The 26,181-nt window shown below is 43.8% G+C and overlaps 1 long non-coding RNA gene across 3 annotated transcripts; it reads left to right on the forward strand.

Annotated features, from left to right (window-relative positions):
- The first annotated feature begins 362 nt into the window (after positions 1–362).
- Positions 363–23,488, forward strand: LOC121071610. Of its 3 annotated transcripts, none has more exons than XR_005820719.1 (5): positions 363–1,177; positions 20,498–20,608; positions 20,856–20,964; positions 22,727–22,830; positions 23,244–23,488. It is a non-coding gene; the product is annotated as an uncharacterized LOC121071610 (long non-coding RNA). The 3 variants fall into 3 exon arrangements; XR_005820720.1 differs by lacking the exon at positions 363–1,177 and adding an exon at positions 18,391–18,540; XR_005820721.1 differs by lacking the exon at positions 20,498–20,608.
- Positions 23,489–26,181: the final 2,693 nt, after the last annotated feature.

Below are 26,181 nucleotides of genomic sequence, written 5' to 3' on the forward strand. Positions count from 1 at the left end.
CTTCCCCTTCCCCTTCCCCCCCCTTCCCCTCCCCGTCCCCTTCCCTTCCCCTTCCCCTTCCCCTGCCCCTTCCCCTTCCCCTTCCCCTTCCCCTTCCCCTTCCCTTTCCCCTTCCCCTTCCCCCTCCCCTTCCCCTTCCCTTTCCCCTTCCCCTTCCCCTTCCCCTCCCTTCCCTTCCCTTCCCCTCCTCTCCCCGCCTCTCCCCTCCTCGCCTCTCCTCTCCTTTTCCTTTTCCTTTTCCTTTTCCTTTTCCTTTTCCTTTTCCTTTTCCTTTTCCTTTTCCTTTTCCTTTTCCTTTTCCTTTTCCTTTTCCTTTTCCTTTTCCTTTTCCTTTTCCTTTTCCTTTTCCTTTTTTCCTTTCATTTCTTTTTCTTTTATTTTCCTTTCTTTTCCATTCTTTTCCTTTCTTTTTTTTTTCCTTCTATATCAGCTAATTAGACTTTGTCAACTTGGCTTCAGAGCACATAATCTTTTTGCAGTCTAGACCTACCCTCACTATTAGGGGGTACAATTTCTAAGCCAGAAATACCAGCCTATATTTTTAGCTGGGACTGGCTCCCCTGCATGATTTGCCACAACTGACACCTAACGTAGCTGGAGTGGAGCGGCTGTGAATCTACTTAGTGTTGGTCTTGCAAAAGTCAGTGGAAACAGCTGATCCCCTTAAAAAGAGAACAGAATCAGTGTTTCACTGCACATTTCTGCCAGTGAAACTCCTCTGCCTCATACTAGTATAAACTGAACTTAGGCAGTAGTGAATCAGACCTAATATGTTTAGTACTTGTATGCTAAATTTATGAGGCACCCAGTGACATTTGCCTTATGTATAATGGTAGCACTCCCAGCAGGCTGATCTAATCATTCATGAGGAATTACAGTACAGTGTTGGAGTTTATTTAATGCTTAATGTTCACAACAACCTCCTGCACTGATTCTAATCTGGTTACTGCACACATTGTGAAGCAGATCTCTGCAGAGGCGCAGCAGCAGAAGAGATCAACCACATCCCGTGCAGCGTGGCATGTATCAGCAATGCAAGGTTGTGCTGTTTCTCTGACAAGCAGAGGAAGCTGGGTTGATTCACACACCAGAGTGATTCCTCTCACCAAGACGCTTAGGAATGCACCAAAGGAAACCAGGCTTTCTCTGCAGGCTTCCTCTGAGCAACAGGATTACTGTAAGTCCAAGGGTAAAATAATAGCATTTTAAAAAAATGGTACCCTTGACAGAAAAAAAGGCAGGAAAACCTGTGGAAATTTAGATCCAGCAGAATGGATATGCATGGAGTGCATGCCAAGGTGTTAATTTTGCAATGTGTACTTGGAGTGGCACATTTTTCTACTTCTAACACTGTATTCCCTCCAGAAGGGACTCAGGCAGAAAAAGTTTTCTGCCTCCAGGAGCTACACTGTCCTTTAAAAATACCCAAGAGTGGAATAAAGGAGGACAGAGGATGTTCTTCCAAGTTCGGTGTACAAGGAATTCAAGGGAAAAGGTTTTCAATCAGTGAATGAGCTTTTCATAACCAGCTCCCTCTCCTGGGGTCCCTCAAGTTTTGAGCTGGAACATGCTCAGTTCATGTTGCCTTCGAGTCATTTTAACAGCAAATATTTCCTGACCAGGAAAGGCAAATTGTCCTGCTAGTGGAATCTAGTCACAAGGTTTTAGGGAAATAACATTAGTATTCACAGCTGCTGTGTCAGTGCCACAGAGAAGCAGCAGCTTCAGGAGGATGACTGGTTTGTATCCTGTCCAGCCCTTGACCAAGGCTGGCAAGCTCATTTTGCTGATTTGCCCCCAGAGAGATTGCTGCTTTATCCCCTCAATGATTTCTTGAGCTACTTGCTCAAGAGAAGTATTTACAAGGCATCTGTTTGTGCGATTGATTGTCCTTATGACTTGTTGCCTGGCAGCCACTTAAATATTACTTTAAAAAATTAGTATAAAAAATTTCTTCGTGGTAATCAAGGAGGTTCTCACATTTAACAGCCCTCCTGCAACCATGTGACAATGTGGTGAGCAACAGGACCCATTCAATTTGTTTGCCTCAGGCTGTCAGAGAAACAAATGACCGTATGCTTCCTAAAGAAGCTTCTAACATGATTTCAAATGTCACAGGGCAACAGCCAAGGCTCGTGTATTCTCCAAATGAAAATATATCACCTGCATTTGTGTGCTGCTGACATGGCTACTTATTTCTGGCTAGGAGGAGAAGCAACTGCACAGCTGCGGAAACAGCAGAGCCTGATGGCAAAACCTAACCACTGAGCAAATGTTTCCTCAGCTTTTCTGCAGCAGTGGCTTATCATCTGGCAGGGAAGTAGGTGTCTCTGTGCATCCTAACCAAGGATACTTCGGGGCAGGCACATGAGCCCTTGGCCTGGTGCATGGAAGTAGTGCCCAAAAGAAGCTGCCTGAGCCAGAAGCCAAATTGCAGCTGTGTCCTGGGCAGCACCATGGAGAAACAGGGTTGTGTCCCAGAGTGAAATAGAGGCAGGGGTAAGCTCAGTTGTGGCAAGAAGTTCAAGAAATTAGAGAGGATCAAGTTCTGCCCCTGTATCATTGAGTTTTGGGGTCACTCCAGTGAAGTTCATGGTACAGGACATTGTTGGATTGCCCTGGGCTTCTCCAGGCTTGGGAGGCTTGAGCCTTCCACTGGCAGTGGCTGTGGGAATGGCGGTGGGGACACCACCGCAAGCTGGGCAGCTAGTGCTAACGATCACTCGCTCTGCAGACATTTTGTATGGCTCCTGTGCCTGCGAGCCAGCACTGGTGCACACAAGCTGCCGAGGAACAGTGTGATTATCGGGTAAAATGTCTGGTTGCTTTATAGACCCGGTTAACAAGAAAGGGGGTGGAATTCCTACATTGCGCAAAGGACTCTTTTCTGCCCCCCCCCGTCGTTTGGACTTTTGCCACTGTTTAAATTTAAGCAGATTTGCTATCCCAACATCTGCAGTTTGATTATTTGACTATTGCCTGGCTCTTGGTCAAACCACAGCAGAACACACCAGTCTGTGATTTACAGCCTGGGCTGTGATTATAATGGTTTTATTTTAGTTGGACCCCTATTTACAAGCTCATTTGTATTAGTGCACAGTGTTATAATAACAATGGTAGAATTATTAGGTCTCATAGAAACAATCGCACATAGTAAATGGCTGCAGCTCGCAGTGTGCTGCTTAAGTGCTCTAGCAGCCCAGCAATGTCTGTAACACAGGGGTTTCCATTTTAATAGTGAGGTTGGGGGGGGGGGGAAGCCAGGAGAGGGCCGGGGAGGGAGAAGGAGCAGAGCAGAAACGTGGTTATTATTCATTCTTTTCTAAGTAAATAGAAAGGACGTGTGTTTCCTGGATTAGCAACTGAAAACAAACACTCAGAGGGGGAAAGCGCTGGTGTTTCCCTCACCAAGGTTAAATGAGGTAGTCTGCCGCAGCGCCAATGGCCGCCAGCTACTCGGCGCTGGGCCGTGCACCCCACACAAGGCCACAGCCAGCACCCTGAGGGGGGGGTCCGTTTGGCCCATGCAGTGGGCATTTGCCTGGGAGGCACAAGCATAGCCACAGGGGCCTTTCCCAGCACTGGGCGAGGACAAGGCAAGAATGGGGAGATGGTTGGCACCTCTGACAGGCGCTCACTGTGGCAGGAGGCATCCATCGGGTGCCCCACTGCTGCACAGGGCTGAGCTGGTGCTCTGCTGGTGTTTACAGGGTTTGCCTTGGGACCTGTATCTCATGAAAATCCTCCCTTTTTCAAGATCAAAAAGAGCACTCAGGGCTTTACTAAGCACCACATGAATGCCAATCAGACAGACCCCACAAGGCCAAGAGGCTGATAGCCGTGTCTGAGAGCAGGCCATTGCTACAGGCCTTATACATTTGATCTGCAGGCCTGACTGGCACAGGCAACTCTCTCCAGACTGGTCCTTTTGAAAATTAGGTCCCTCAGGTGGCTCACGGTCCCAGGTAGACACTGGCAGAGCTGGGACAAGCACAGTGAAGGGGAAATTGGGCTTCAGTCCCTACAGTCTTCCTGCTGTCTCTGAAAGGACAGCTTGTCTGAGGTTACTCTGCACAAGGAGGTCTGCCTCCTTCCCTTCTGCCAGCTGAAGCATGAGCATTGAAAAATGCTGATTCTTTACTCTCAGAGAGGAAAAAAAACATCTAGCAGGTCTGAATTTACTGTCCAGAAGTACAGAAATCACAGCCTGAAGTGCTCTCCTACTCAAGCAGTTGACTTTAAACTGCATTTTCACTCTGGCTTTAGAGGCCAAAGCATGTGGGGCTGCAGCTCAGGTTACCAGGAGGAATTAAAAACACCCATGGCAGGTGAGGCTGCGAGCGGATGTGGCCAAGGGAAAATTTAGATTCTGTGAACCTGAACTCCAGGCATGGATGCGATTCTGCTTTGAGGCTAAGGAGAGTTTTTTGGGGTTTGTTTGTGTGTTAGTTTGTTTCTGTGTTTGTTTGTTTCCCAAAAAAACCAACTGCTAGAAAAGTGGCATTTTTGGAGGAAAAAAAAAAAAAAAAGAAATATACATCGAGTCTACTCAAAATACAGTTTAGTAGAAATTTGCCTCACCTCCCCCCACCATTTTCAAGACAATAGTAGTTAGTGTTTTCCCTACCTTCTGCATGCATAAAATTCTGTATTTTTTTCCTCTCATCATTTTAGGCCCTCTTTTTTACCACTATGTAAACAAACATACAGAGGACTTCATAACTAAGTAGAAAAATCAAAGAAAGAGTAGGTTCAAGAGGTATTATTGTTCTCTGTGAAGAATGTAAGACAAAGAAACAGCCCTGACCTGACTTGCAGGGCTTAAGTCCCTTCACTGACGGGACTCCCTCACCCATCACCCAAGGCGGCACATGAAGAGATGAGCTGAATCATCCACTTTCCTTTGGCTATGGATAAAGCATAGGGCATCAAAACACTTTATGTGGATGTTTCAGAAAAATGACTCAAAATACCTGGGATTAAATCAGATTTAAAGTATTCTAGCTAAGAGTATGGGTGTAGAATCGGTGTGTCCTTGATGCCAGTCCTGTGCTTAGCTATCTTTCCTCTTACTTGGTATTCCTGATCAGCTCTGTTCAAGGGTAAAACTCTTCAAAGTAAAGAGAAAAAATAGTATTTCTCTCCCTCTTTCTGACCTCTGTCTGTATACATCCATCCTTATAAAAGCTGCTGGTTTCCAGGGTGCCTTGGTCTTTCCTGAAAGAACCTCCTGACAATTTGGTATACTGAGATTTTGTAGGGCTTTCTGCAGTCCCTTTGTACTAATTGATTCCTCAGTGCATTAGCATCACCAAAGCTAGATTAATCTTCTTTTCATTTTGGTAGTGAGACCAATGTCTCTGTCAACATAGTTTATTGAACCCAGTAGAGTTTTACCACTTGTCTTTACATCCTCTAGGATAGCCTTTCTCTAAAGTGTGTCCTGAGAAACAATCCCTCTTTAAAACTCCCTCTGGCAAAGCTGCAGGGTGGAATTACTCTCCTGTGGGGCATGGTCCACTGCCAGAATCCCTCCTGCTTCATCACAGTTGCCAGATTTTCAAGCACCTGGCACATCATACTGCAGCTTTTGGAATCAAGCTGTGTCATTTTGTCAGGAAGAAACTAGGATGGAGTCCTCTGCTAAAAGGAAGGACTACTGGAAGATACTTTCACATATAGGCTATGCAGCCTGGTCTCTTCTCACAGACGTAACACAACAGTTTTGCAGTAAAAAATACTTGTCTTCTGACAGAGCCAAACTTCTTCCTTGTATTTTTCAGGTGCCATTGTATTAATTCCTTCAAAACTTGGCAATAACAGTCTTTCTCTGTTTCCATTTCTTTTATTATCTCTTTTATTCAGGCCAATTGAAATTTTATGACTCCTTTTTTTTCCAGAAGAAAATGCAAGGATTGGGTTGGCACTGAGAACAAAGCCCTGAGTCAGTCCGTATAGCCACCGGCCAGCACTGCGAGAACATGATACATGTTGAGATTTACAGCAAGCTGCCACAGCTCCACCATATTCTGCTCTCTCCTTTTCCCCATGGAGTCTGCCTGCAAGGACTTCACAGATTAACAAGAGTGCGGAAACCCTTAATAATTGTTCATTCAAAGTCAACTTTATTGTTCTCTATCTTGCCTATGCTCTTTTTTTATATGAGAAAAATCAGTCTGAGAATTAATTCCCATATAATTACCCAGTCATACAAAAGAGATTGCAGAGAAGAGGATTTGTAGATGGTCTTGCCCAAACTCATTTATTTCATGTCACAATTGTCTGAGAAAAGCAGTCTTTCTGCTTGCTTATATATATGGCACAAAGAGCAGAGCCCCTCCTCTGGTGCTGAGTTTGTTTCTTGCTGAAGCTGCACAGAAATTGCCACTGACTTCAGCGGCAGATGGACACAGTCTCTTTTTGATTGGGTTTCCACTGTTTTCTCTTCTCATTGCTTATATAATGATCTGTCCCTGCAAACTTTTTGCAAATCAGTTACTTCAAGAATATATTTGTATAGATGAAGATTATTTGCTGATATGTGCCTTGCAAGATCAGTGCCAAAGATAAATAACGAGATGCATGAGTCTTGCCCAAGAGCGCTGAAACAGAGTTTGGCTTACTCATCTGCTTCTGTCACATGCAGCAAACCTGACTTGTAGGCCTGCTCTGGCTACAGTGTTGTGCTAAATCCTTTGCAGCACACCACTTCCCGAAAGAGCCTGGAACCCCCACATCTGCAGAGAAAACCAAACAAACAGAATGGAGAATTTGATTGTAGAGTTCCCACACACAGCTCTGCATTTAAAATTAATATAAACAAATAGATCTGACAAGCTGGGCTACTTAAAAAAGGAACTAGCAATGTAAACCAGAGAAAACTCAGTTTGCATTTATATTTTAATTCTCTATACTTTCATTAAACAAAGTATTTAAGTAGAATTTATACTTCAATGAAGTTGAAGGCACTTAAGTACATGCTTAAAATTCTGCAAGTGCTTGAAAGTATTGCCAAAAACAAGAAGGCAAGTCCTCGAAGTGCTTGGGCTGAGTGTATGCTTAAGTGTTTTGCTGAATCAGATCCATGTTATCACTGAGACTTGAAGTGAGCTTAGAGACTTTGGCCTTGAGGAGGGATAAAGCCAAACAGCATAACAGAAAACTCTTAGGATTTTCTGGGGTCTAGTTCATAATTAGATTAAAAATGCAATCCCATTTGGGGATTATGAACTGATTTTTTTACTTCTTTAAAAAGAGAAAGAGCCCTCCTTTGCAGACATATACAACATCTGCCAGGTAGATTTCCTTCTACTTGCACTTTCCCAATGTGTGGCATTTCAAAATTAAATAAATGTCAGTGACACTGCAGTTCAATACTCAGTAACAAAAGTATCCATCTCAAGAGGGCAAATCTGTCCCCCATCTTCATCCAGATAGCATTACATTCCTTCTCAAGTTTCCCTCGGGCAAATACATGAATTGTAATGGTGTTGAAAGCATTGTATAACACGACCCACAACAATTACATCTAAGCTGTGCTAAATATACATTTCAGCAAACAATTCTTCTTGATTATATGCCTTATGGCATATATGCATATTTAACATACATTTTACATATTTAAAATATGTTTCCTCTACCTCTGATCAGTGTTAGCCACATCTATTGCCTGCAGAAGTGCATGAAGCAGAGCAGATCGAATAGCTCCTTCCCACTACTTCATGTCTCCATCCCCCTTAAAATTATGTCCTATTATTCGGCCTTGGCCTAATCATGCCCTCTAGCACTGCTGAATTTCAGGGAGGGGATTAGCACTTTGAAAATGATGGAAAGAGCCATAAAGAAGACTAAAGACATAAGAAATACCTGTTACCTTTTTGATGACTTTGTACCTGATACCTGGTTCCTTTCAACTGTTCCTTTGAATTTAAAGTTTGAATTTATTCAGTCATCCCAGCAAAGGTCCTGAAACTGTAGTTTGCTGAGCAAAATTTTGTTTATTTTAACAAAGACATTGCACCTCTCAGAAGAACTAGACTCTCTCCTATGCTTATCTACAATAAAGTTTTGCTTGACACATGATATTTTCTGGTGTTGTGCAACTGTTCGGCTTCTGGGCCGAAGTCAGTCACTTGTCATCCCTTGTTATTTGGGCTCAAATAGCCCCAAATGTGGGTGATCTGCCAGGAGCCAAGGTTGGGTCCCTCCAGCCCTGGCTGACTCCTTGCAGAGACATTGGGGTGTCTCTGTGCTGGACTCCTCGGATAACTGCATTTCCCTTTTCGGGGATCTTTCAGCAGTATACGCCCCCATTTTCCTCCTTCCCGTGAGCACTGGGGTGAGAGCTTCCTGCAGAGCAGGGCCTGACCTGGGACAGACATGCTGATGTGCCCTGATGCCTGGAGCTGGAGTCACACAGTGCAGGAATAGGCCAGAGTTAGCTGAATGGTGCTTTAGCAAAAATGAAAACAGCTCTACATTTGTGAAAGCAGCTCCATTTGCCAAGACATCATTGGCCTCCTTTGCCTTTAATACACCTGATATATTTTACTTCTAAGGGGCTTAGCAACAGGGCTTAAAGTCCAACTGAAAGGTACATGCAATAGGAATGGTAGAAGTTACGAAGACACATGGGGGCTTAATTCCCTGGGGTCTCTCCCTCCCTGCTGCAGCTCCATGAAGACATCAGGGCATCTCCATGCGATATAGCCCAGCCTCAGGGTGAAGGTCACCCCTCGATGCCGAAGATGTTCCAAGGGCCTTTCTTGGGGGCTGTGAGCAGCTGCTGTGCCCCCATGGCTGGGGCCAGCATCAAGGCACCAGCTCCAGCATCCTTGCCTCACTCTGCTCACTGTTGTGTAGGCCCATGTGTCCTCCTCAAGGCTTCAGCTCCATGGTGCAATAGACAAACGCAGGGAAGGCCATGAGGTGAAGTTTTCTCTTGGCAGCAAGTTACTGTGCAGATGGGCCCAAAAGGAGGTGTGGAGGCAGGCACAGCACAGCATTCACATACTACTTGCTGCTGCTCCAAAGGGGGCAAAACCCAGGTATTGACTTTCCCAGATACATGTTTGATGACTCTAATTACTTTTTAAAAATTACCCTTCCTCCCCCATCATATCTCAATGCATAGTATCCTGCCACATCAGCTCTAAAATCTACTGAAAGCAGGAGCAATTGGGATCTAGACCTCCTGTGAGTGATAGAGACCTCAGTAACAAGGAAATTAGCAGCTGGAAGATAAAGATGCCAGGGAAAAATGAAGCAAACAAACCTTTCAAAAGCACTTGGGAAAATATCATTGAGAGTGCTCAATTAAATATGAATACTGTTTAAAATGCATGGGCGGAGACAACAACAGGCAAGGAACAGCTGTGCTTGTTGAATCCCATCCCTTTGTTTGAGCAACAGCACAAATCCCCACAGATGTAGGATCTTTTTATTAGCTTGCCCCCCACCCCACATATCCTTATCTTTATTTATAGCATCTCGAACAGCATTTCAGGTTGTAACCCTGATTTATAATATTAGAAACACTGGCACACTATTTTGTTTGCATAGAAGTTAGCTAGGTAAATTGCATAGCTGAGCTGTAATGCTGCTGTGAAGAATAGCAGATGTTTAGTTGTTTTCATTTCTACTCCTCAGTGGACAATCAACAACGTCTGATAACTTCTCTTGCTTGCTATGAGGTGGCCCAGAAATCTAAGTGGGGGGTCTGGCCAGAGCACTGTACACTCCTGAATCAGCAGAATACCTCCGTCAGCCTTTACACTGCTTAATGACAGTGGATAGATCAGTAATTTGGACATTGTTTAGAGCTTTTTATGTGCTTCTGATTGCCCTGGGTCTGTTTGCCTAACTTTTTGGAGTTGTTTTGCATATACTATATAGTCCTCTTCTGGGACTTCCCACAGGACCTCAGGCACCTTTCTTTTCTCTTCTTGAGGAACTGAAAACATACAATACAGATGGCCAAGAAACATTCTTTCCCCTAGTGAATTTTTTTCACTAAAATGGAAACATCTTTATTATAATTAAATTTCCCATAAACTCTTAATGAGAAACCTCCCAGTTTTCATAGGAAAAAAAACCAAGCAAGCAAAACCCTTAACCCACCCTGTGCTCAGCAAGTCTCCCCAACTCTTACTGTAGACAGGCTGCAGAAGCTGTGTTGCGTAGTGCCACGGAAATGTAAGAAACATAACAAATCACTCTCACTCATCCCTTGGTCAATCCATCTTCCCACCCTGAACCACCTGATTTAAACTCATACCCTTTCACTGACCACAGGGAGGCTTCTCTCTGGGTCAGCCTTAGACTGCATTGTGCAGAGTCTGTGTCACCCTAGCCATGGCACTATTGGTCACCATTGCACTTCAGCTTGGTTGCACTCATTGCTCTTAATTGATCTCGATGCATTGGAGACAAACACTGAGCTGTGAGCCAGTTGATTCAATCCAATATCAAAGCTGAATCATGTCAAACCAGTGCTGGCTGATGTAAAATTGCTCAAGAAGCGTGGCTACTTAAAAGGGTGTTAACTTCACCAATTTCAAGGGAGTTACTCTTGTTTTGTGCCACTATAAACAAGAGCAGAGCTAAGCCATGAGTCATCGCCCATCTCTTTTTTGCAGCTTCTATTTTCAGTGCAGAACTGCTGGCTTTGCTGCCGGCTGAGCTTGCAGAGATGCTTTTTGGAGCTTCTTACTAGTTAAAGAGGGGTAGACTTTGATCTCAGTGGGAGAGCAGAGTGAATCAGGATGTTATGATCAGGGAAAGGCCGAAACCCAATGCTCACACAGTATTTTTAGCGATATTAAAGCATACAGGTGCCCTAAAGCCTAGGTCTTGTCTCAGCTGGTAACAGACATTTGAGAGCAGCCGTTCTGTGGCTGCTCTGGGTTCCCAAGAAAAGTGCTTGTCCAAAGGGATCAAAAAACAGGGTCCCTAAGAAAACGGTTTATGGTATTATACAGACCTGGACAAAAATCCCTGAGGTGAATGGTTACTTTGAACTCCTTAAGTATCTTTGCATTGCCATCTAATCAGGAGCTATTTTTAATAGAGGGAGCTATTTTAAAACTCAATTCTCTGACACATGCACATATGAGCCAGTAAGACAGGCGGGATGCATCCATTGCCTAAGACAGGTGATGTAGCAATTCATCAACTGAGAAACATCTGAAAAAGGGTTGTTTTCCTCAAAAGGAAAATGGCTAAAGAAAGCATGTGGCTTTCAGAGGAGGAATAGTTTGTTATTATTAAAGAATCTAGTCCAGAAAATGTTTTTAGCCTGACATTCAGCATTCGAACTATCACATGTGGTCCAGCATTGTCGCTATTAAAATCACTTGTTTGCACCTACCAGGCACCAGGTAAATCTGAGGTTAAACTGTGTTCATACCTTCCTTTTCCCCCCAAGCTGCCCATTAGCTGTTTGGTCTTTGCTTTCAGAAAATGCACATTGTTTTCACCAGGCCTGAAAGCAAGATGTGGTAGGAGCCATTATGAATGGGCAGATTCTGTTTGCAGACCTAGGGATGGACACTGTGCCCAAGGGGGACTAAGGAGAGTCACGTGTTCCAATGCAAGCATTGCTGTTGGGTACAGTTTGTTTGAAGATTGCCATGCTGGCAAAGATCTGCAAAAGAACAGGATGAAATTCTCCCCCTTGTAGGCTGCTGGCACGGGGTTTGTGCTTTACCATGGTCTCCTTATGAGCCTTACTTTGACAATGTAGTCATGTACAGCCATTCTGCTGGTCTTCTGAAAATGAGTGAATTCCAGTCTTATAACTTAACTGGTGTCACATTAGTATGAATCACCACCAAAATATTTTTAGTGCTCTTTGGAATAAATAGAAAACTCAAGCAAAAGCAGAAGAGCTAAGTAGGAGTTTAGTAATTGTATGAGGAGCCATAACATTATTCTAGTTAAAACCCTATAAGCCTTGATATAGAGCATGCTAAATAAAGCTGCCTCTGTTTCTTTCAGGCCACCTCTTCTTTAATTTGCCAGGTTGGGCTGATTTGTGTTTCTGTGCTGCAGCCCAGCAATCAAACAAAATAATATAACATGCTGGCCAAATTAAAGAGAGTTGGTGGACTGCAAGATTTGCTCTGGTGTGTGTGCATGCATGTGTAGCCATGCCTCGGTCAGAAGAATTTGGAAGAAATCTTCCCCCCATTGGGATGGATTCTGCTGCCGTCGTACCCAGGCATTTCCTGTGCAATCTTGTTGATTTCAGTGGAATTAGCCCATCTGCATAGCAAGGATCCTTAAAACAGAACTTTGACTATTGAAGTCAATGGGAACTTTGCCACATCCATTAGCTTCATGAAGAGCAGGGATATTGTTGGCTTAAAATTACACTCAGCTTTCAATTATTATTTCTGGCTTGGGAGGGAAGGGCTTAGAGAGGAAAATGGTTGGAGAGAAACAGCAATTAAGTCCAAGAGGAGGAGTTTGAAAGTAGCATCATTATGCTTTCTCAGAACAACAAGAACACAACACATCTCCAGAATGATGTAGATTAAAGTCAAACTGCAAGACTTGTATATTTTCCATTAGGTAAAGCACTGTGGTGCAAAATGCTAATGATTTTTAAATAATGCTCCATTTTGCAGGGAAAAATTTTCCAAGCAGCCTTTTCCTCCAAAGCAATTGCTGAACATTTAATCACATGGTAAGTATCGAATACTGGCAGAAAGTGTATGTGGTAAGGACCATATAATCACAAAGTAAATTCATGATTATTTTTGCCTTAAAAACCAAGGCACGTGTTAAATGATATTTTTGGGTCTGCTGCATGTAATTACCAAGCATTGTACACTTCAGGAGCACATAATTACTGTGTATCCTCCTTGCTCTATGAGTATACAATTACTCCCTCAGGTCCAAATTCTTCCCTTGGATGCTATCATTGCCCTGTCTGAAGGGCCAAGTGTGAGCCCAAATATAGGATCCTTAGTGACCAGAATTTCAGGGGCTTTCACATAAAGAGCCAAGTCATCATCTTCTCCTCTTCTGGATTCCTGGAGAAAGCTTTGGGTGAATCCAAGACCTAAAGTAAATGTCACAAAGGAACTAAAAGTTGTCTTAGCTACTTTAGCTTTATCACAGAGATAAAGATGATGCTTCATCTTCTTGTGTCTTCCTCTTGCCACTGCATTACTGCACTGTGCTGTCATGTGTCCAGCTTCAAAAGAAGCTTGAAAATTTCAAAATGGGTGCAGGAAAAAGGATGACAGGGTGGCTGGAAAACCTGCCTGACAGGCAGACACTTAAGGCATTCAACTTCAGTCCGTCAACAGAAAGTTGAAGAAGGTGACTGGAGAAAACACTAGGTATAAAGTCAACAAAAGTCACAATAAAATGTGTGCCTGGACATTAATGTCAGGCAAGTTCAACTAATAAATGAAAGGTAGCAGCTTTAACAGTCAAGGTAAGTAACCACTGAAGCAAACTGCCCTGGAAGCGATGAAGTCTTCACCTCTGAAGGTTCCCTTATCAAACACTGGATGTCTTTCTGGAAGGAAGACAAGTAGAAGTTATGGGGCTCAGGAGAAACTGGGCATCCATCTATGTCCTTCGATATGCAGGAGGTCACATCAGTGCCAGCGTGAAACACCTTGGTGCCAGTCTGACCTGACAGGAGAATTCAGGTATCAGAAAAATTCAGAAAATCACAAAAATCTTAGATTAAGCACATGTAAGAGACTCGATGCCAAACCCAGCTCTGAAGGCTGCTCTGCTTGGAGAGTGACCCCAAGACTGTTGTTGGTGCTGTGTGGGGCTGTGTGGGGTGCAGATGGGGGCAGAGCCAAGGATGTGATGGCTCGTTGGGCGAGTGTTTGGGGTGTGCTGGGATGGGCACTGGACAGGAGCAGCCTCTGCACCTCTAAGGAGCAGAAGGATGGCTGCTGCCTGGAGAGCACAAAACAGACGGCTTGGAGAAGGGCAAGAAAAGAGGAGAAAATGAGGAAACCTCTTGGGAAAGGCCCCACACTGAAATATAATACATAAAGCGTAGAAGTGTGGGGCAATTTCTGGGCTGAACGCCTGGGTGAGTCACTGGGGAATGCTGCCCGGTGCTGTGGATGTGATGGTCAGGGTCAGTGCTGAACACAGTGCAGGGCAGAGAGAAAAACAGCTGAAACCAGACGGGGTACCTGCATCCTACCAAATTTCCAGCAAATGCACATAAGAGTTAACTGGTTCTATAGAGTTCTTTTCTACTCACTGCAAACTTCTAAAGGCTTGTTAAATCTTTTGGGTGAGAAAGAAGAATCCTTTTAGCTACGAGAGACAGTTAGTTGGTTTCCATTTGATAACTTTGAGCCTTGGGAGTGAATGGTGTATTTTTTTTAAACCGTGTTCCCAAAGCCTCTCATCAAAAAGGATATGCAGCAGAGAAAGAAAATATTCTTTTTTTTTTTTTCTTTTTGGATTCCCCCTTTGACACATTTTTCTCCCTATAGCAGCTGGCAAGTGGTCACTCGTGTCTGAGGAAAGGAAAAATATCACTTGAGCAGATGAATGTAACCAGAGGCCTGTAAAACCAAGCAGCTAATGCTCTGCTCTCCCTTTCTGTGATTCAGCACCGCTGGTACATCTGAGGCGTATCCTGGCACCCTCTCCAGCATTGTCTCACCAAGCACTCCATGCCTGAGCTTCAGAAACCTTTCTTCGTCAGCGCTGTGCTGGGCTGTTTTGTGAGTGCTAGATAAGGGCTCCGGGTCACTGCAATTCAATGTGTGCCTGGCTTGCTTAATCTGAGGCCCATTGTATGAGGGAACAATTACCTTGATTTTCTCTGTCTTCACATTTGTGCTTTGCAGTCTAGGGATCTTCAAGCAAATGCTAATTAGGACAGATCTCAATTTAAACCATACCATAAGATTTTTGGAGAAAGGTCAACTTTTGCTCGTAGACTCTCACCTGCGCTTACCAAGTCCCACCAGTTCATGTTTTAAAAGCCTCCCCATACCACAAACATTAATTATTTTGCCACCAATTGCCAGTGGAAAGCAATGGAGAGCCATTTTAGTGTGAAGCATTTTGCCATGCCTGTAAGTAGGTGATTTAACAAACCTCAGGCTAATGTCAAAGGTCCTGATGGCTCCGACACTTACAGGCTACTGCACTTTGCACTGACCACTGTCAGTTTTGCCCCAGCTGCAGGGATTTTATTCAGGATAATGCCAGCAAGTATTTCTTTTGATGTTAGATGACATCCAGTGAGTAAAAAAAAAAAAAAGAAAAAAAAAAGAAAGAAAAGCCAGCACTGAACCTAGAGCCCAATCTCTCTGAAAAATTCAAGATAATAGATGGTCTGTTTTCATGGCCAGTCTATAACAGCCTACTAATACCAGGCTAGTTCCTTATGCTGTTTAGTACTCCAACACCAACATGCATTCAAAATTGCGAAACGCTGCTAATCTAGGATGTGGTTTCCACCCTGTGCCCGGGCAGGTCTGTGGTAATTCTGCTTGTCAGAGGCCTGTCTCAAGCCTGATGTGAGCAGGAGCAAATACAATTCTACAGTTTTTATTTGTGAAGAAATAAAAACAGCGGTGATACAGGAAATACCCGTAGGCAGTGTGGCTCAGGGGATTAATAACGGTGACAAATGGGCCTTGTCAATTTTCAGCTGCTCACATTTGGTCACACATTGCCGCCACTCTGTGTTTCCTTTGCCCAGATGATAATAACCAAAGGAGAGGCTGGGCACTGGCAAGTTAAGCCCGAAATGAGTATTTGAGATGCTGTGGGTAGCACCAGCAGGCTGTTCCCTGAAGGAAATGGTGCGATGCCCTTCCACGCATCTGGGAGCATTAGGATGTGAAGGGTGCTGGATAAGGGTGGCTGGGAGGGGACCAAGGCTCCTAGGCTGTGGAGAGGCGAAGGAGCAGGGTTAAGAAAGACTGTGGGTGTGCAGGAGTGCCTTGAGATGGATGGAGGGGGTGGCATGGCAGAGCAGAGGGAGCAGGAGCCGGGATGGCACAGCCAGGTCTGCAGGGCCCAGGGAGCAGAGACAAGCATCTGCCTGAAGTGCAGCCCTTGCAGCATTTCTTGCCAACTTTTGTTCTTTTTCACTTCCTCTTCTCAAAATAGTTGCTTGTTAGAACAAGCTTCTTGCCAGGATGTCACAACCGAGACATTTGCTCCGGCTCCTGGCTGTGATTCCTGTAGCACGAGTATGCTGGGTAAATCACACCCCCCCAGCTGCAGAAAACACAATCCTGGCTGCACTGGAAATAACTTACTTTGACTCACTTCCTCTTCAGAAACTCTTCAGTATGCCCCATTATGCAGTTCTCCATGTCCTGGTATCAAGAGTGAATTAATATCCATTCCGTCCTTCAGCAGCAAGCTTCTAGGGGATGCTTTTCCTAGCACTGCTCCTTCAGTCATAGTCACTTTAAAGCAGTGCAGTTATTCGTAGCCCTGTGCTGACCAGGGAATGTTCTGCCATCACCAACCAGTCTGTGTGTGTGTGTACATGTCCATATGATCCAGATCTCTCATTGCTACTCAGTTTACAGAAGATATGGGTCTCTGGCATTTCATCTAGAACACCTCAGATCTGTAGGTCAGAGTCCAGTAGTTCTGTCTTTCAGCTTTTCATGTGTGTTTCAGTCTCCAGTAATTATCCCAACCATCTGTCATCAGAGCAGCACCTGACACTGAAAAGTTGTACGTTCTACTTCAGTGAATAACATATATTTCTCTCAGCACTGCTGGGAGATAAGAAGGAGGAAGAGATGGACAATTCCTTGGATGTGAAACGTGCACAAAAAAACATTTTTTTTTGCCCAGAACTAAATTAGGATCCCAGAGTTGAATCTTTCAGGGTTTTACTTCTGTCATTAAGCTCTTTAGACTTCTGAGCTGCAGCAATACATCTTTTCTCTGCTAGCAACATCAAGGCAGCATGGCAAATATTCAGGCAAAACTGTCCTGCATGCACACATACAGACACGCCCTTTTGGTGACTGATTGTTGTAAGAAAAATACTCAATAGATCAAGGACAGCTGTGCAAAAGTAAAAATACCTTCTTAGTCACTGGTGTGAAGTTAGCTCTGCTAAAGAACTTAAAAATGGGGAAAGGAATTTTCATGAATTCAGGTGCTGTCTCAGCAGCCTCAGTCTGTAACAGCACTGTTCCTCTGCTTAAAACTCAGGCATATGAACAGTATAATATGAACAGTATTGTATTCATGGAAAACTAGGGAAGCCACAGGATATTTTTCAGCCAAATCACCCTCATTTTAGCAGCAATTTTCCACCGAGTACAGCAACATGGAGGACCCATCCCAAGCATGAAGAGATGCAGCAAGAACTCAGATATCAACAATGTATGGTGCAGATGAATGCTGAATGTTCACCAGTGCATTGAACTGTAACATTTCTGGTGATGTCTTGGTGACGTTTTAGCAGAACAGAAATACCTTTGATATGGGCAGAGCACAGAGTCCTTTTGAAAAAACAATTGTTATTGCCACCCAGAATTATGCCACAGATCCTGCTACTTACAGAGATCTAGGATTCCTACTACTGATTCTCAGTAAAACACCTAACTACTACTCAAAATCTGAGCCTCTGTGTTTTATTAGTGCCCCTATCACAAACCACAGTTGCTCCAGGCCCCATACATGCACAAACTGTAATCCTCCAGGATTTTTAAATAAGCATGTCAGAGACCTTAATCTGGATCATCCAAAAATTTATTTGGGGGTTTTACTCCAGATCCCAATCAAAAAGATAAAGCTAGGATCTGAAGTATTTTCTTCTGTAGTCAGGTGTTTCTTCTATGATACGAACAGAGGCAGGGAAAACACCTCTGGCTGACCCTGGGTTTCTGTATCCCCTCTGAGACCTTGTCAGTTCTGCTGCATGATGCCTTCACAACAGCAAATTACAGGGATAGGCCAGGCTGGAGGCAGCTTAGCATTTTCTTGCTGAGAACCCAAATTTCAATGTATTATTCCTTCCTTGTTCCTCATGAACTGTCTCTGCTCTTCCTGTGAGAGCCAAGAGATACAAATGGGGTTTCATATCCGCAAGGCAAACAACAGAGGTGACTAGTCACAATATCTGGTTTCCATCAGAGGCATTTGTCCCCTAGATGAGATCCATGGGAGGGGCTGTGGCAGTGGGAAGGCTCGGGCTTGTCTTGGTCACTTGGCCATATGAACAACAACTGAGGGATGAATGGGATGTGAGAAACACTATGAGCTTTATTTTACAAAGAGGGAGCCAAGGTGAAGACAGGCCGAACAATTTGCCTCCTTATCCCGCAGGAATCTTCGGCAAAACCAAAAACCAGCACCAGCGTGCTTGGCGGGCACCTCCCACATTTGGAGGCAGCCATGGCCTGGCTGACGTGGTGATGGGCCCACGTGCCTGTGGGCTCGGTCTCCCTGGAAGGACAAAAAGGCAGGCAACCACACAACATGGTCTGCTTGCCTGGGCCTGCCTGGTGTTACGCACCCAGCTCATGCACAAAACACTGCCTTCGTTCTCCTGTAAAGGTAAAACAACCATAGTTGTTTGCTGGCTTTGGAGAAGCTGTTTATGTGCCTGTCCCTGTGGCAGGAAGAGTGGTTCTCAACTTTTTGGGGGCTTCCCAGAGAGCAGAGGTGGGTCCAACACAAGGTAGGGACACTGCTCGAGGTACAAATGACATCCATTTCTCTGCCCCACACCGTTTGGTGGTTCCAGGTGAGCACAGGAAATGGAGCCCAGTAGGTGCCCACTGAGGTGCTCCACAAGGTCCTGCCAGCACCCATAGCTGGGGCCCTCCTTCAGGGTTGCTGATGGTTCACACTGTTTCTGGTGCCACCTCATATGGTGCTTTCCCGTTTGGGCAAATGTGGCTTCGAAGGGACAGTTCAATGGCTCAGTCACCTGCAGCTCATTGCCAAGCTGGAGGGGTGTCCTGAGTGGGGGACAGCAGAGGCTGCCCTGACTCTGCTGAAGCTCAGTATCTTCAGTAGCAATGTCAAGGGTGGACAGAGACAGCATTTGGTTGATCTGTAGGAGACGCAAAACCGGTAGACCTGCAATGCATCAGGATGAGGACTGGAATTTAAAATTATCTTGGCAGCTTCAAAAAAAACAGACTTGAGAAAGTGGGATGAAATTCCAAGTGCAAGATGCTATACTTAGGCTTGAACAAACAGTTCCTTAAATCCATGTGTCTTCCAGTTTGAATGGTGTGAGAAGGGATCCTATTCTGCTAAGCCCTGTACTTCTGTGTTCAGTTTTATGATCAGCCAGAAGACCACATCTCTACACTGTTGCTTTATGATCCCGTGTAAGACAGAGGCTCTGTGAAACATCTGACAGTGGCTGTTTAAAGAACTAATATCATCCCTTTATAGAGCAAATATTTCTGTTCATTTGGTTGATAGTGAAAGCTGCTGGGATTGCAGTCTGATAGTACCAGAATTAAATTTCAGATTTCTCCTGAAAGATCGTGACCAGAAAGTATATTAGAGACACCAGTGGGAAAAAAATGTGGTGATGTGGTTGTAGTGGGGAATATACCTTGCTTCCCTCCTTTGTTACTCCACATCAATGGTGGTATTATTCCAATAACATCAAGGGAGTTAGGCAGGTATGAAACTGGAAATAATGCAGTGTTTAATCAGATTATTTGGATAAGAAGAACCTGGGGTAAACGTGTAGCTAGAAAAGATTAATTGCAGCTTCATTTCCCAAGGTAATTCCATGTAGGATTGCCTCTGGTCACAACACAGTTTCACTATAATGGTGCTGCACATTGTTATAAGTCAGCAGTCATTTATTTTGTGCTGAACAGACTACATTACGAAGGAGATAATCCAGTTTGCTGTCATTTTGGCAGCTTGTTAATGACACAGGGCAGCATACTATCACATGGGTTCAGAATTTAGCTGCTAAGCTTCAAGCTTTGTGCTTTGCACATTCTGTCATTCTTCAGAAATAGTTTTTGCTTTATCCCAAAACTCTGCATTAAATTTATTGTCACTTCTGGCTAGTGTCTAAAGGGCAACCAAATGACATTTTTTTTCCATGCTTGTTAAATGATGTAGTAACAGGGGAAAAAGAGCACTGGCAATTAACATGGCCAGAACCTTCGTAAGAAGCAGAGAGAACAGAAAAGAGAACAGATCTGCCTCGTTCATAAGAGTTTTTAACAAATCTTGCATTGCTCTAAAGCTATGCATGTCCTTCTAGAAGGAAAGGAAGTCCAGTGGTGTGGACATTAGCCTAGGACCCACACTGGGACGAGAGCCAGCTTGAACCACGTTAGAATAGAACAGAATAGTTCAGCTGGAAGGGACCTTCAAAGATCATCTAGTCCAGCTGCCTGACCACTTTGGGGCTAACCAAAAGCTAAACATATTAACAAGGGCATTATCCAAATGCCTCTTGAACGCTGACAGGCGTGGGGCATCAACCCTCCTTCTCTCCTATACTCCATCTCTTTTTCCTAATTTCTAGGCAAGGCAAAACCAGGCCTGCGGCTGGGCCCGAAGCCACAGCAGACACAGCAGCAGCACTAGGGCCTCAGGGTTAGGCCCAGAGAGCAAGGGCGGATGAAGCTTTGTGCAGGTGAGCTTCCATGGCATCCTGTGGGTGCCCTGGGCCTCTGCTCTCTGGTGCCTTGAGAGGGGATTGCCCAGCTCTGCCTCTGCTTGCAGGCCGGTGTCCTTCCCAGGGTGGAGGGAAGCACAGGGTGTCTGTGCTGGGGGATCTGCATCTCCTTCTGGCATGGTTTCTGCAGCCACAGTAACTGCTTGTTTTCTGTTTTTGGTTTGCACGAGCTCATATCTTATGAGTTTTACTTTTACTTTCACAGAGAAAAAAGGAAAATCTGTTAAAAATGGATAGGTCACTGCCATTTCTACCAGAAATTACCAAGATTGCTCTCCACTGCATTGGACTCTCCTATGCCAATTTTACCAGAAGTTTGTTTTTAAAGTGTTTTTCATGCCAAAAATTGTTTCATGCTCATGGACCAGAACAAACCCTTCCGGAAATCACGCTGAGGCTGGGAGGTGATCTGTTGAGTTTGTGATTTGCTTTGGTTGGTTGCTTTGATTTAGTTCATTGTTCTTGGGGAGCTTCCTGGAGAGCAGCGGGCACTCGGGTCTCCTGCTTACTCCTATTCATGAAGGGTGGGAACTTGGGCACCTTCTGACAGCGCAGGCTCTGCAAGGGCAGGTAGGCAGAAGGATCAGGCTGTGGAAGGCATTCAAAGTGGATACAAAAAGCCTGACCTTCATGTGCTGAAGAAAAGGGAGGCTGAAGAGTGACTCAAAGAGGGTAGGAGGAGCTGACACTGGGGGGTGGATGGGTAAAGAATATGATCTTAGCAACTGCTTTTTGAATAGTGGCCTTCAGGGGAAAAAAGAAAAAAAAGAAAGAAATAAAATAAAATTAAAAAAAAAAGGTTGCAAGCAGGAAGGTTTTAGCAAAATAGGTTGACCTTTACTGATGGTAACCACTATGAATTATATCAGTTTATACCAGCAGAGGAATTGAGCCTGAATTTATTTTTCTTACCGACTTCCCCACTAGATGTAGTCAGTGGTGAGTGAGATAAAACTAGGAGGAAGCTGAGTGCTGAGATTGCTAACAGCAAAGTCCACCTCTCAGGCCAGCTATTCATGCAAAATATCTGTGATCTCTCTCTTTCTTTTTTCCTTATGAAAAGACTGAAATAAAGTAAAAATTGCACTGTGCTGCAATAAATGGTGCTAATGGAGGTGGGAGGCATCCTAGCACCCTCGTCCTCCCACCCTCCTCCCTTCCCTAATTCCAGTAAAACATGTCTGATTGAGAAGGGTTAACATTTGCTGAGGTCTGGAGCAGGACTTCCTGGACCAGAGTGGGTTGTCACGCTGGCTGCATTGGGGTTTAAGCAGCTAGTGTGAGGAGCAGAAGCTGGAGAGAAGTGGGTAGAAGTGGGGCTAACTTTTGCATGTGCAAGGACCCTGGCCCTAGCAGCAATGTATCCAATGCATTTGGCAGAACAGTGGTACCAGGCTGATGTTTTTTATTGCCAGGCTTTCTGTTAGCAATACTGCTTGCAAGACATTCGGCTATAAGTAAATCCCACTAGCACCATCTCCAAGATACCCCAACCTTGCATCACAAATGCCTGCTCAACCAAGAGCCAAGGACTGGAGGTGGTAACACTCTTTCTGGAAACAAAAAGAGGAATGATGCACCCATTACCAGTATAAAGCTTGAGTGGCAGCATGACATGGAGCTCAGCAGAGCAAGGATCCCAGCAAAGCACAGTTTGGCCCTAAGTTAAATGCTTTCTTTTCAAATGTTGTAGCCAAAATGAAGGAAAGCATAAACTGGTAGCCTTAAAATGAAGATAGGGAGAAAGAGAGGAAAACCAAAGCCTTTTTTTGATAGTTGGAAGGCTCTTATTTACAAGGAGTCACCCTGGATGAGAAAGTATAGAGTAGGCAGAAGCAGCAGCATTTCTGAATGTCTCAGGAACAAGAAAGGAAGGAAAACTAAGAGCTGAAGATGACTCATTTTACAGACCTGAACGAGGAGGATGAGGTATTCATCAGTTTCCCATGAAACAGTGGTTTTAAAAACAAACCTCATCTTTCAAAGAAAAAAAAAAGTAAGAGAAACAAAACCCAGAAACCTTTCATGAGATTTTGAGTAATTTATAAATGTCTTTTGCATTTTTCTCATCCTTAGAAAATTCCTTGAGAAATCAGTGGATCACTATTGTAGGCGGGAGCTTTCATCACCATATTGAGTAAGCAACAATGTTCATGTCAATCTCCTGCCTTTGGATCATGGTAAGTACTGTGCATGTCATCACAACGGCTGCGTTTGCACAATGCCTTAAGACACTGTTGCTGATGCTTGTGGAAAGTACAAAGCAGTCCCCGGAAGGCACTGCGCCCCATTGTCCCACACTTCTTGTTTCCAGTCTTTATCAGGTGGTGATAACAGGAAATAGTTGTTTCTCTGCTAACTTTTTTGGTTCCAGTTCTCCTGTGATTTATATAGGGTGTAAGTGATAAACGTATCTCCATCAACGCCCAGAGATTTATAAGAGCTTTGAATTAATAGGCTGAGAGAATATAAATCTTCTGGATTAAATTCATATAATCTCTACCTTACAAAGCTGATTTTTTTTTAATTATTCTCTCTGGAGAGAATAGATTAACAGTATGACACCAAAGTTTGACATACCCTTATCTTACAGGAAGAAGGCATGTGCAGAATAAGGATGGATTGCCTTAGTCCTTCACCATTAAGAGAAACAAACTAGTCTCATGCAGTTTGGGATGTATGGGCATCTCTCCCGTGCTCCTGCTGTCTTCTCAGTCTCCTCTGCCATCTCCAGAAGGAAAGACCATAAAAGCCTACACGCTCAGCAGGAAATAAGACTCAAAGGCATTTCCTACGCGCCTTCATGTTACCCTTTCGTCTGCTCCCAAAAAACAGCAATTGTTTAGCTTTTTTCTACTGCTGTGATTCGACTTAGAGATGAGTGCGTTTCAGGTCAATATCTGTATACAGGACAAGATCCCCCACTTTATATGGGGAAAAAGTCCTGGAAGAGGGAATTAAAAGATTTTCTGAGGTTTCCTGTACAGCAGTTTTCCTGGGTGGTCTTTCTGAAGAGAGGTGATAGGGGGACCAAGTAATTTGGAGGCTGCAACCGTCTCCTTCTCTTGCAAAGCACAGGACTCACTAGGATGTCGAAAACTTTTCCTAATCAAGCCAAGCATCATCTTCTAGATATAGCTCTTGTTTCTGATGCCTGTTTTCACCAAACTGCATGGTTCTACATACCATCACTTCCCTTGCAACAGTGTTCTCTATCACATTTACTGGATTTTTTTCCCTCCTACTTTATCACGCTTATCCCATCATTCCTAGATAAGTAATTCCACTCTTCATTGGGTGTTAATCTTTTGCAAATATTTACGTACACCTCTCCTCATACCATCACTCAGCCAGTCCCTTCAAACTTTTCTCTGAAACCCACCACAACTCTTGTAGCTGCTGTTACTCCTCTTTTCTATGGTCACTCACTACCCTTTTGATAACAGCCTCCACTGTTGGCCACTATACACATTTCTCTTTAAAACACAGAGTTTTTCTTATAGACCTGTCCCATCTCTGTCCTTTTTTTCCATAAGGAACAGTTGTTGGGACAGTGATGGTGGTATCCCTCCTCCATGACCTGAACCCTTTGGTGCAGGTGTCCCTGAACAGGATGGCTGGTGGTTTCAAGTCCTCTTGTATCCAACTACTTACTATCTGTAAATCCACAGTTTCTCCCAGTGTTCCTGCCTGTGAAGTTATTTCCTCCCTGCCTGTCTCTCTGTGCATTGCAGTCTATTTCTCTCCACCATGCACTAATTTATAATGAGGGAAAGTAAGTTGCTCACTGTTCTGCTTTATATAATTACGCATTTGAAACTTTAATTAGAATGCCACTAAGTCAGAGAAGAGAAAATAATCCAGCTCTAAGACATTGTTTAATCACCTAAATGCATTTTCAAATTAAGACAGAGCTCTTTGATAGCAAAGCCACTTAAAGCAATCCACACTGGTAACATTATTTACTAAGGAACCATGCACACTCCACCACCTGCATCCATCAAAACTAAGGGTGCTCTAAATCATCCAATGCCGAAATTAATGCAAACAACTGGCAAAAGGATAAAGAACAAAGAAAATAACATATCAGCCCCAGGACCTCTCTCTCTAATCTTTGGAAGAGCCTCAGGGTAGACACGTCAATTATTTTCTTTATTCATCCTTCTGTACACTGTTTGCATTACAATTTGGCATAATGATTTAAGAAGCTATGAGTAGTGTTGGATGTGGGTGGTGGATTCATGGCTTGGAGATTGTGTTGTTGTTGTTGTATATTACTGTCTAACTCTCAGGAGACAGAGCTTACTGTACTCCATCTGCAATTAATTTATCACTTTGCATGTGTGTGTTTATACAGTGTACATATTATGTATAATGTATGCATACACACCCCTGTAGCTATTAAGCAATATAATTTTATTTCTCACTCTTTTTGCTGTAGACAGCAAACGCCTGGCTAGACTCCTCCATTTTTTTCATCACCTAAAATGTAATAGGGTGTTTTGTTGCATACGGTTGAACAAACAGCAATGTGAATTTTCTTTTCATATTGACTGCTCTCAAGCTATGGAAATGTTACTCCAAACAGACAGCAAGACATTGTAGGTACATAACAAGATCTGCAGCTCATAGCTAGGGACTGTTCATTCAGGCTGTTCATCCTAGTTTTCTTCTACTAAGGATTTGGTTCAGAAAACTATTACCTAGAATCTGTGATATTTCTTCTTAACAAGGGTGATAGTAGAGACATTGAACACGTTGAGTCAATAAAAATGTGCTGGAATAGCTAAAAGAATGATATGATCCATATTAACCTAAGGCTGTACCATTGGCACATCATCCAAGAAAGCTGGAAAAGTCGCATTCTTCTAAGATTCAAGTATGCTTTGAGGTGAAAATATCATTTAGCAAGCACATATATCAATTCGTCTCATGGCCTTTTTCCTTAATACCATGGGCTGTAGGCCAAATTCAAGACTGGTGTCTGCTTCCTGGGTACAATGTGCTTCATCCGAGTTAATGTTTGGTGCCTTCCCCTTAAACCAGAACCAAACTCCTGCACAGAAATAACTGCACATATGTCATTTAAGCTGTAAGTGCAGTATTGGAGTATATGTAGGTAGTGAAATTGCTGCAGAGGAAATTTTATGCTCTAAGTGTTACTGGACATTAATCAGGAAGAGAAACCCATTATTAAAAGTGCTAGTAATTCTCTCCCAAACTGACATGACAATCAATTTGGTAAACGGATCCTTCGACAGCACAGCACACAAGCCTTGTCACGCTACAGATTAGATATTGGCTGGCCTTAGTCAAACCCTGTCGGGAAATACTCAGAGCTGTGCAGCAAATAGAGCAAATGATAGTTTTTCAGTACTGGCTAGTTAACAAGGAAATGTCAGGAAGGACAAGTTGCCTGTCCTTCCTAAGCTCTTGCGCTGCAATGTCTACCTCATCATCATACTCTACTGAGTAGGTAGACACAGGCTCACTAAAAGCAACGCCAGTCCCCTCTAGGCATCTAGGCATCT

This window comes from Cygnus olor, chromosome 1, assembly GCF_009769625.2.
Source record: "Cygnus olor isolate bCygOlo1 chromosome 1, bCygOlo1.pri.v2, whole genome shotgun sequence".
In the NCBI taxonomy this organism is placed as follows: domain Eukaryota; kingdom Metazoa; phylum Chordata; class Aves; order Anseriformes; family Anatidae; genus Cygnus; species Cygnus olor.